Consider the following 10,984-nt stretch of genomic DNA (forward strand, 5'->3'; position numbering starts at 1 on the left):
CTTCCCGCGCCGCCTCGGGTACGCGGGCAGGAGACGCGATCCTCTCCCGGCGGCTGCGGCGGCTTGGAAGATGCTCAGCACGGCGACAGCTGCACGCGCACTGTGACACGCGCCATTCTGACACACGTGCTGTCGCACGCCCTAAGCCCCGCGAGCCGCACGCGCGCTCACCCACACTCACCTGCAGAGACCACGTGGGAGAAACCGGGGAGGGGGGGCGGGGGGACGCTGATCCCGGGGCAGTGCAATCCCAATAGCAATGATGCATGAGAAAATGTTTAACTCTTTCGCTCTCTGGATCAGACTGCCCACTCCACGGCGTCGGGCACGTCCGTGAGGGCTCAGCAGTGCCGAGCACCGAGTGGGCACTCAGTAAATCCCTGTAGACTAAGACGTGGACGATGGGTGAATGAAAGAATTGGAGTCGTTTGCGGATTATCTTTAATTTGAAATTTTGACTTCTTGGTTTGGTTCAAAGAGTTTTACGTATGCCATTAAATGATGTTTATTTTTCTTTTGAGCTAAGTAAGGTTCAAAACAGAGATGAGTGGACAGATGCTCTCTGCACCATTGAAGAAACCCTTGTGTTCTGTGCCAGTCTCTAACATTAGTGCGTATCCCTACCTTAATTTGAATGTCAACGTTTTTAAGGCAGGAAGCAGTTCCACAGCAGACTGATCTATATTGTGTGTGTACGGAGAAGAAACCAAGGATGTCACTGGTTCCTAGGCTCTGGCAGGACTTCTCACATGGTAATCTGTTGCAGTTTGTCACCACTTCCTTCCCCAATCCCTCTGTTGTTCTTCTCTATCGTTATTCCAGGTAGAGGCAAGGCATTAGCTACTAGAAACTAGTATGGCATTCGATGGTGAATACTTTTGCACAGAGAAGTTGAAAAATTAATAGGCAAGGTGTTGCAATTATAGTGCACCGTTCTGAGCTTGCAAAGCCCCAGTTTTCACATGTGCAAGAGAAATTAAAGAACTCCATTCTTGAAATCTGTATTGAGAGCTCCTCCTTGGAAATTCCAGTCGCTGTGCTCTGTATTTTAAATGTCAACCACCTCCCCCCTCCACACACACACCCACCAACACGCACACCATTCTGAAAACCTAGTGCCTCGACAAAATTGTAAAAGCCAACTCAGCATTAGACAATGGAATCCCTGGAGGCATCAGTCAACTACATTCAGAGTAACTTGCCTTCTACACGCTTGATAGAAGACTTGAAGGAGGCACATTTTTTACATTTCTGGGAGTTGGATCCATAACTTTATAACAAACCACCTTTCATCCCGATGCCTTAGACCTTTTTAGAAAATCTTTAAACTCCTGCATCCTTGGGCTGGTGAGATGGCTCAGTGGTCTAAAGCACCTACTTAGAACAAGCTAAACAAAGCACAGGGACCGCGGTTCAATCCCCCAGCACGACATGCCAGCCAGCCCCGCCCCCTGGTGGGCTGAGCTGGCCACACACACACACCCACACACACACACACATACACACACACACACACAGATAAATAAAAAAAAAAATTAAAAAAAATTAAACTCCTGCATCCGAAAGAGGTGGTTTTATGAGTCTCTTTGTATGGTCCAGTAGGTAAGAAATTACAGAGGCTACATGACTAATGACTGGACTTTGAAGCCACCCAGGGGAGCAGGCCCTTCTCCTTCATTCTTTACCTGTTTATATTTTTGTCTTGCTGGTTCAGCCAAGAAAACAAGCCAGGAACACATTACAGAGTTAAGACATATAATGCTAAGTTCTAATTGGATTTATTTATTCTTCTTGGGTAAACTGCAAAACCTTGAAAATACTACTTTATGTTTTGTTTAAAAGCCTACCTCTGTTCTTGTATCTCCTTTTTTAAAGGGACAAGAAAATGGCTTCCAAGTTCAATTACCTTCACTCTAAGTCCTCTGGACTTGTAAAAGCAGAAAAACGTCACAGGGCCTTCCTGCTTTGAATTTTACAGCAGTGGCCTGTAATGCTGAGGTCCAAACCGACAACCTAAAGACAATTTCTCTGGTAATGAAAGGGTAACTGCTATTGTATTGCTCTTAATCCAGTTTGAAGAAAGTCAGAAACAGGTAATCAAATCGAACTGAAAAGAAGCCAAGGAAAAAAAGGGGTGGGAGTGGAGGCTGAAGAGAGGACAGTTCAAGAATAGAAAGCAACCCCAGTGTAGAAAAAGTACTTCCTGGAGGCACCTACCCTCCCAAATCAGGACAAACCAGAAACTAAGCTTACCATAAATGCTTGGAACGAATTCAAGGAAATGCCCAAATGCCAAAGGTGAGCCAAGAAGGAGCAGGGCCTTGTCTGCTAGACGGAAAATATTGCTTATGACTGGAAACTGGTAGAGCGTGTGACTTCTAAAAGTTACCTTTTCTTCATCCATGCATCCAAATTGAAGCAGAAAGTCACAGTAAAGTTTAGTACAGTGTGCAGTGCCTATCTGTTATAGTTCCAGCCATTCCAAAAGACTAGCTAATGAATTCCTTTCCTTAAAGAACCAACTCTTGGCTGGGCGTGATGTCGCTTGCCTCTAATTCTGGCCGTGGGGGGGCTGAGACAGGAGAATCACCCTGACTTCAAGGCTAACCTGGGCTACATAGGGAGACCCTGTTTCAAAAAACAAGCAATAACAACAAAAAATCTGTGCTGACAATAACACAGAAATAACTTTGTTTCAAATGTGCAGGTAATTAATGGTCTGTTCAGTATATACTGGTTCTAGATTGAAGCAGAATCTCATATAACAGATTTCATACCGCAATACCCAAATCCAAAGACCATGGATGGCCAACATTGGGACTATAGAAGCAAAGAGAATTTTCATGTCCTCATTCATTCATGGGTCTTATTTATTCTGAATGTTTGAAGCTTCCTCTCTCCAATTAAAAATTACATATTCAAGAATGTGCAATTCAATAATCAACTGTCTAGGCTGAATTGAAAGAATTCTGTTCAACCTGGCTGGCTACCTCCATAGTTTGAGAACCAAATTCTGCAATTAAAAACTATGCTTTTGTTAGACAACAGTGCATTAAAAAGAGACTATAGCAATGTAATTCACATACCACACAATCCCCCAATCTAAACTGACCCAATTCGGTAGTGTCTAGTTCACGCATAGAATTGCACAAATATCACCACAATGAATTTCATAATACTTCATCATGATCACCCCCAGGATAAAATAAATGTACACATTAGCAGGCCCTCTTCCTCTGCCCACTTCGCCCTAAATAACCACTAGACCTTATCTTCACAGATTCACCTGTCCAGGACAATGCATGTAAATGGAATCATATAGCATATAATCTTGTGTCCGACTTATTTTACGTATTGTCTTTAAGGTCCATCTATGTGTAGCATGTATTGGCACTAAATTTCATTTCTTTATCAGATAAAATAATCATGGTAGGGATATACCATGTAGTCAATGGATATTTTGGAATTTTCACTGTTATGGTTTGTACCTAGGTGTCGCCCTAAAGCCTCATGCAGTCATGAGGCAGACTTCTAGTGTTTGTAATTAATTCATGATCCAGTACAGGGATTATAGATGTGAGTGCTGCTGGGATTATGGGTGTAAGTGCTACTAGGATTATGGATGTGAGTGCTACACCCAGCCTGGGGCAGATAGCCTGAATTCAGTTTAAGGAAACAGACTTGTTCTCTGTAGCCATTGTTGCTACCTTTACTCCCTTTTGCTCTCTGCTCTTTGCCGCCACCATGAATGGCTGCTCTCTGCTATGTTCCACTCTGTCTTGGAGCCAGTTGAGTATGGACTAAAACCTCCATTAGCTGTGAGCTAAATAAACCTTTGCTAATTTTGAGTGTTAGGTATTTGTCCTAGCAATGAGAGAAGAGTAACTGAGACATGCATTTTGGGTCATTTATGAGTAATGCCACGATGAACATTTACGTATAAACTTTTGCATGGACACTTGTTTTCATTTGTCTTGGATATACACTTAGCAGACTTGCTAGATCATGTGCTAATCCTGCATTTAAATTTGAGGGCCTATCAGACTTTTCCAAAACGACTGCTCTAGTTTACATTCCCACTGATTCTGTGTGAGAAAGGACAAACCCTTAGATTCAGATGTCTTCTACCTCTTCACCGTGGGGCTCTATTTCAAGTGTATATAGCTTACAAACCCCTCCAATTGCCATCTGTAAGACAAGAATGAGCATGATATCTACTTCACAGAGTTGTGAAAAAATAACTAAAGTGAGACATGCTAATATTTCTGCTAGAAAGTGTTCAATACATTTTATTAGTTTTCCTGTCTTTTATATTTAGTTGATATTTATTCCATAATAAAATCAGAGATGAAATTAAACTCCCTACTAACAATAAGAAATGTTATACATAGTAGGTACTGAAGACTTTTCATAGATATTTTGTTTTGGTTTGGTTTTTTGCGGAGCCAGGGATTGAACTCAGGCCCTTGCGCTTGCCAGGCAAGTGCTAATTCAATTGAGCTATCTCCCCAGCCTCTTCATAGATAATTTGAAAAGCAATAGTTCTCCTTTTATTTTTTAATCTTTCAAATTTTCTTGAAAACATCTGTTGTTTTCCCATTTTATTTACAGAAGAATTAAAAGAACGTTGCAATGACCGCCCATATACACATCATCTAGATTGAACAATTGTTAATGTTTCTTGTATTTACTTTATCTGTATGGATATATTTCTCTAAACTATTTGATACTACACTTGGTCTTAGCCAAAAGGCCGAGAAGCAATTGCTAAACTATTTGAAAATAGACAACATACATCAACACACTCTATCCAGGGGCTGGGGAGATAGCTCAGTGGAATAAGCACTTGCCTGACAAGCGGAAGGACCTGAGTTCAATCCCTGGTTCCGCCAAAAAAAAAAAAAAAAAAAAACAAACCACACACACACTCTATCCATAGGTCCTCTGGCTTGCCTCTTCTAGAGATAAGAGTTTAGTTTAGGCATGGTATTGGATGCCCATAATCCCCACATTCTGGGAAGCTGAAACAAGAAATTCAATGGTTTGAGCCCCAGCTGAGCATTTAGGGAGACCCTGTCTCAGTATAAAGAAATAAAGTAAATTTTTAAGAGTTAGCTATGTAGCTCAGCATGAAAGCCCTGGCTCAATCTCCAATACCAAACAAAACAAAACAGAACAGCTTCTACCTGTTTTACAATATCTATTACACACTTTGGTCCTTACTTACACTTTTTATTTCACACTAGAAAAATGATGTGGTATTTGCACATGTGTGTCCAATTTATTTCACTTAAGAGTCTGTTCAAATGCAAACAACTAGAGGGTTTCAGGAAGAAGGGGGAAAATGATGAGAAAAGAAAGAAAAACCGGAAACAAAGCTTTTGTAAATAAGCAGGGGAAGAGAGAGGTTGAAGAATCTTAGGGGAATGGGAAAAAACACATTTTCTGTGGTCAGAATCAAACCAGGGACTCAAGCTGCTAGACAAACACTCCGGCGCTAAGCCACATACCCAACCCCCAACTTTGCTTCTAGTTAATGTGTGAGCACTTGTCACGGTCATGAACCTCTAATAGCAGGAAAAAATAATAAACACATTTTTCTTGTTTGCTGAGTTAAGCTCAGGTGCTGCACTCTATCCTACCTGGCCACTTTCTTGCTCTTGGTTCTGGTTAAGCCTGAGTCAGAGGGGTGTAAAACTGTGTGCTGTTTTCCACGAATGATAAAATTTGACTAAGTAGATTGGACCTTGATGGTCAGATACAGGTTAGTTGCCTCGTTACTATGATACTTCCTTCTTTTCTCTAATGATACCTTGAAGCTAGAAGCCACGTGGTCTTTGGGCCACTGACCATGAGTGGATTAACCAGTTCACTATATCTTTCTTGATGATTAATCTAAAGGAAGACTGGCTACTCCTGTCAAGACAGTCAGAATGAGCCTACACAACAGAGCTTTTGACGGGACTATAGGGAGAGCTGAGTTTTGCTTTCTTCCTGGACCTGAAAGAGGAAACCTGCACAGACATTCCAAATGTTATGGCAGGATATTGTACTACACTGCCTCTAGCAAGTATTCTAGTTTAGCAACACAGCACGTAGAGTATTGGCTGCTCACCATCGTGACTGTGTGGCTGCCCCTCACTGTGCTGGCTCAGCACTAGGAATCCCACTGAATCGACTGCAGGTCACCAGTCCAAGAAAAGAGAAAGATCCAAGTACAGTTTCTATTACAGGTATATGGCTCTCATTGCGTTGTAAAATCAAAAATTATAAATGGGACCGTTGTAAAGCAGTGACTGTAATCTTGAAATAAAAAAGAAACTAGGACCTGATCACAGTTCCAAGTCCTGATCTGAGCCTGATCTAAAGCTGATATGCCCACTCACCTCCTCTTAAATCTATTAACCAATAAATTACCTCTCTCTCTTTTTTTGCTTATGCTAATTTCAATTGCACTTTGTGTTATTTGCGGTTAACACACCCAAGGCATTCAATCGTTTTAATTTGCTTGTCATTCATCCTTGAATGTGATATGTTACAAAGATAAAGAAGTAATAATGATAGCACTAAGTGCATAAAAACACAATTGTGAAACTTAATACGCTGTTGCAAAACATAGCCACCTAACCACTGTTGGACAACCTAAGACCCCCTCCCCCGAAAGCCCTTTTCATTCACAACTGTGTCAGTAACCCCCAAAATAACCATTTTCCCAAATTTAATGTAATGACTCCCCCTTTCTTTGCTTGAACACCTAAGTATGAATTCTAAAATATTGTAGTTTTGCTAATCTTGAATGTAAATATCATATGCTGTTTTGTGGCTTTTTCTGATGCTTAACCTCATGAGATTTATTTATTCTCCTGAGTGATGCTACAGTTCATTCATTTTCATCACAATATTGAATTTATCATAGGAGTATAACATTATTTACTACTTACCATATTTATTTTACTGCATATGAACACTAGGTTTATCAACACAAAAATTCTACTTTTGAGCTAGTATAAGGCAGGTTGTTTTCATCACCCTTGAACTTGTCTTCCTGCTGTGTGGTCCTGTGCACAGGTTTTTCTTGAAAAGAATTGTTGGGCCACGGCTGTATGTCTTCACCTTTCTTAGATAACTCCAAACTGTTTTCCAAGGTGTCTGCACTAATTCATACTCCTTACATAAATCTCTGAGAGTTTTTGCTGCTTCTGTAGCCTATGATTGGCGTTGTTAATCCTTTTCATTCTAACCATGCTAGTGTGGTTTTTAGCTTGCATTTCTCTAATTGCTAATGAGGCTGGGTACTTTTTCATGTTTACTGGCCTTTTAGATTTCCTCTTTTGTGAGTTGCTCAAGTGTTTTACCCAGTTCTCCCTTTGGGTTGTTTCACTTTTGCTTTGTTCTGTAGCTCTTTGTATATGCTGAATGCAAGACCTTTATCAGCTTAAGATACTGCAAAATCCCCTCTTCTGTAGCTTCCCTTTTCTTTTTCAAATGGCATCATTTTTTGAACACAAATTCTTAATTTAAATGTAACAGTTTTATTTTTTTAATGATGCTTGTTTTAAACCAGTTTTTTCCCCCTTTTTCACAGTGCCTTCTCTGTTGTGTGCAGAGCTGATCAAATCTGCTTCTTTGTGTGTGTGTGTGTGTGTGTGTGTGTGTGTGTGTGTGTGTGTGTTTTAGAGAAGGGTCTACAGGGTCTCGCTACTAGATCAGACCTGTAGTGATCCACCTGTTTACAGCTTCCCAAGAGCTGTGATTACAGACGCACACCACCAGGAGCAGTCACAATTGCGGCCTCAGTGCCCTCCTGGGGTGGGGCTGACATGGCAGGCCTGGGGATCGAACCCCTGCACCAGCTTGCAGGCTCTTTAATCTGCTGAGCTATTTGGCCGGCCCTTCAAATCTGCTTCTGAGCTCTTACTTCCATCCCATGGTTTGTGTCTGTCTTGTGCCAATGCCAAACTGTTTTAATGACTCTACCTAATCTATTTTATGGTGAGATATATAGCTCTGGGCTTTAGGCATACAGGCAAACATCCTACCACTGAAATATATTCCCAACACCTATGAATTCTTGATCTGTGGTAGAGTACACCCTCCCAGTTGGTTTTCTTGGTTTTTCAGAGGATTTTAGCACTTAGCATTTTTTAAAAAATCGGTTTTGGAATCTACTTATTGAGTTTTCCAAGATCCTGTTGAGATCTTGCTGAGTTTAGTTTTCTGCATAGAGATCTTGCTCATCTTTTATTACATGAATACCGTGCTCATCTTTTATTACACGAAACTGGACTTTCTTATGATATTGCTAATGGTAATTAAATTTTACCGCATGTGAGACTTCAAGGATGTGACAGCACTGTGTAAGCGTCTTAGATCCTAAGAACTTCCTACTGCTTGGAGTACAGGGACAGACATGCATGTGGTATGAGCTGAATAGGATAAGCTTGTGAATAATACGGATTGGTTATAATAGTGTTCTGCAAAAACTACCATAAGCAAACAAATGACGAGTAGGAGGGATGTCCGCGTTCTGCGGGGTCATGGAGTGGAAAGGCAGAGACATTCTGAGTGTTCAAAAATACATGGAGTCAGCAGAGTGAGTAAAGAATTGGCAAAGATGGGGCCGGGCTGAAGCGTCAGCATGCCTGGGAGCCAGGTCTCTCCTGTGGGCAGAATTCGCACTGAAAATGAAGGGATGTGGACTAACTTGTTCCAACACTCTTGGTCACATTTGCCAAATAGCGTTTATAAAGTGGCATAAAAGGATGACCAGGGAGATGATTTGGGAAAAGTTTTCTTTGAAGGAAGTTGTTGCTGTCAGCACTGCCAACTAAGGCAGGAGTCACAGTAGATGCTACCTCATCCTCCTCCTCCTCCTCGTCCTCCTCCTCCTTGTCCCATGCAGTAGTGCTGACACTTTCCATGGAAGCTTCACAGAAGCCAAAGGGCTGGTGTGTGATGCCCTCCCAAGTGTGTGAAAGCTCACTACAGAGAGAGCTGCCTTGAGACAGATGAACCCTGGGAGTGCTTGGGAGAGCAAACCGTGTGCACATGTTTCCCATGGAGCAAGTGCGTTCCCCAGGAGAAAGAGATTTGACACCAGGTGTCTAGAGTGTGATGCAATAGGACTAAGTAGGAAGGCGAAGGGACCCGGCCATAAAAAGATGAAGGTAAAAGTCTGACTCCTAGGGTCAGATATGATTATATGCATTCACCCTGGCCATAGACACTAAAGGTAACGATCATTAGACCACCCATGGGGGCCCCAGCCATAGCTAGTTATAAGAAGTTACCCCTTGAGATATCAGTAGCAGGGTGCGGTTCTGATTAAATTCTGTGAACTAGCTACTATGTGTTATATAATTCTACAATGGGGAAGCAACCTGTGCAGCCTGCCGATCAAGGTCCCGTGTCAATCACTGTGTGGAGTGGCTTCATGGGACAGTCAGAGAATCATGACATTGTGGCTTCTTTTTTTCACCAATTATGTCACTTTTGACCACATGTCTGCCTATGTTTTTCAATCAATTGCAGAGAGAGAGAGAGCAAGAGCGAGCGAGCGAGAGAGAGAAAGAGAGAGAATGATAAGAGGGAAAGAATAAAGGTTGGCCACCTGTCCTTTGCCAACTTCCTGCTGCTATATTTTGGTGCAGAAGTTGCTCAAATGTAGAGAGGAAGTGAGGAGGAGAGAGACAGCAAATGGCCACAACAGGCCCTCACACAGAGAGAAAACTCTTGCATTTTGAATGGAATTTAATTGATATGTGCACTAGGCACATTCTTTTCTTTTATTTTATGTATTTAGTACAGGGTCTACAGGGTCTACAGGGTTGCACTACACAGATCAGACTTGTAGTGATCCTCCTGTTTTCAGCCTCCCAAGTGCTGGGATTACGGGCACATGCCACCACGCCCAGTCTCAATCAGTGACTCAGCACTCCCCGCAGGCAGGGCTGGCCCAGCACGCCGGGGATCTTTTTCAGGCCACTGCGCTCTGACTAAGCAGGAGCTTTAGTCCCCTGAGCTATCTGGAGGACTAGGCACTTTCTAATTACCAAATCAAGACTGTGATTTTTGACTTAAAAAAGGAATATTTTCCACTAATTAAGGATTCTTGTCATCTATCCCACGTTCCACTGAAAATCAGGGGAAAATGACCCTCTTCTGAACAAGGTGTTAAGGAATCATGATTGACAAGATAAGGTTGTGGGTTTTTTTTTTCCTTTTTTTTTTTTTTTTTGGTGGAACCGGGGTTTGAATTCAGGTGCTTGCGCTTGCCAGGGAAGCGCTTATTCCACTGAGCCATCTCCCCGGCCCCGAGGTTGTGTTTTGATTACATCAAACATGTTGCTAGTTATCTCCCAAAAGTAAAGCACATACAAAAACCTCCAACAATACAATTATGATTGGACCTCAGAGTCACAGGGCAATGCAGAGAAAGATGAAGTACAGTAGGGTCTTTCGGCAATTAAAGAAAGACTTTAAAAACCATGCTAATGAGTTCAGATTTTAATAGGACATGGAGAAACACTATAGAGTTTATTCAAATGAATAATATTCATTGGGCATTCTTCATGTTCTAACTTCTATACTAGGTAGATTACATAAATTCTCATATTTAATCTTCACAAAGGAAAAAACCTATAAAGAAGGTAGCATAATGAACTCCACCATAGGGTATTGCTAGGGCTTTCTTGCACAATAGTTTGCTTTCTCAAAGTGTAGTATAGAACTTTCTCTGCTTTTGTTTGGCTGAGTGCTCTACAGAGCAAGTTTCTTTTCCTACCTTTAATAAAAATAAAACCTTCCTACCTTTTTTTTTTTTTTTTAATTCTTTGTTTAAAACAAAAAACCATCTCTGGAAAGAGAGCTCAGACCCCTAAAAACTTGTAACTTATTTGACAAACCAATCAGGACAAAATCAGGAAATTTAGAAACATGCTTATCAGTATAAGCAGAGGAAAGGAGCAAACAGTTCCAGTCAACT

The 10,984-nt window shown here is 41.5% G+C and overlaps 1 pseudogene; it reads right to left on the reverse strand.

Moving 5' to 3' along the window:
* Positions 1-4,629: 4,629 nt before the first annotated feature.
* LOC111816326 lies at positions 4,630-4,765 on the reverse strand (annotated as a pseudogene).
* Positions 4,766-10,984: the final 6,219 nt, after the last annotated feature.

This window comes from Octodon degus, unplaced genomic scaffold (genome assembly GCF_000260255.1).
Source record: "Octodon degus isolate 3935 unplaced genomic scaffold, OctDeg1.0 scaffold00029, whole genome shotgun sequence".
Taxonomy (NCBI): Eukaryota; Metazoa; Chordata; class Mammalia; order Rodentia; family Octodontidae; genus Octodon; species Octodon degus.